Source organism: Hyperolius riggenbachi, unplaced genomic scaffold (assembly GCF_040937935.1).
Source record: "Hyperolius riggenbachi isolate aHypRig1 unplaced genomic scaffold, aHypRig1.pri scaffold_135, whole genome shotgun sequence".
NCBI classification, from domain to species: domain Eukaryota; kingdom Metazoa; phylum Chordata; class Amphibia; order Anura; family Hyperoliidae; genus Hyperolius; species Hyperolius riggenbachi.
Window position 1 is genome coordinate 314343 of NW_027152351.1, and position 1316 is coordinate 315658.

A 1316-nucleotide genomic window follows, 5' to 3' on the forward strand; every position below is an offset into this window, starting at 1 on the left:
AACTACAAAACCATAAAAAAAAAAGGTTTAATTTTTCTGAGGTGCCCGGGTTGAAAACTGTGTTGTCCCAGTTGTGTATTGGACACAATGTGGGCTGCACGACCGCTGTCTGGGACCTCCTGCCTGCTGTGTTTATTTACAGCCCTGGTATCACCGCTAGGTACCAGGGCTATTATGTCACGCTGCCTGCCTGCTGCCACACTCACACTACTCCTCCATTCCTCCTGCTGATGCTGCTGTCTGTCTGTGTTTCCCAACGCCAGGGTACACAGATTTACCTTCTGCTGCCACTCTGCCACCAGCTATTACGTCAAACAATAGCTGCTCACATTACTCCTCCATTCCTCCTGCTGCTGCTGCTGCTGCTGCTGTCTGTCTGTCTGTGTTTCCCAACGCCAGGGTACACAGATTTACCTTCTGCTGCCACTCTGCCACCAGCTATTACGTCAAAAAATAGCTATATCTGTGTAATTGGTTGTAAAACCAAAACTACAAAACCATAAAAAAAAAAAAAGGTTTAATTTTTCTGAGGTGCCCGGGTTGAAAACTGTGTTGTCCCAGTTGTGTATTGGACACAATGTGGGCTGCACGACCGCTGTCTGGGACCTCCTGCCTGCTGTGTTTATTTACAGCCCTGGTATCACCGCTAGGTACCAGGGCTATTATGTCACGCTGCCTGCCTCATTGACTGCCTGCTGCCACACACTCATCCTCCTCCTCCTGCTGCTGAATTTACCTCCTGCTGTCTGTGTGTTTCCACTGCCAGGGAGCACATACAATGGCGCTTCCAACATGCGTGCGCCACCAGCTATTTGTTACGCTCAAAAATAGCTGCATTTCTTTAAAAAAACATTTTTGAAAAGAGAAATAAGTGAAGAAGAAGACGATATAGAAGAAGATGAAGAAGATGAAGAAGAAGAAGATGAAGAAGAAGAAGAAGAAGATGAAGAAGAAGAAGAAGAAGAAGAAGAAGAAGAAGAAGAAGAAGAAGAAGAAGAAGAAGAAGAAGAAGAAGAAGAAGAAGAAGAAGAAGAAGAAGAAGAAGAAGAAGAAGAAGAAGAAGAAGAAGAAGGAGAAGAAGATGAAGATGAAGAAGAAGAAGAAGAAGAAGAAGAATGAAGATGAAGAAGAAGAAGAAGAAGAAGATGAAGAAGATGAAGAAGAAGAAGATGAAGAAGAAGAAGATGAAGATGATGAAGAAGAAGAAGATGAAGAAGAAGATGAAGATGATGAAGAAGAAGAAGATGAAGAAGATGAAGAAGAAGAAGATGATGAAGAAGAAGAAGAAGATGAAGAAGAAGATGAAGAAGATGAAG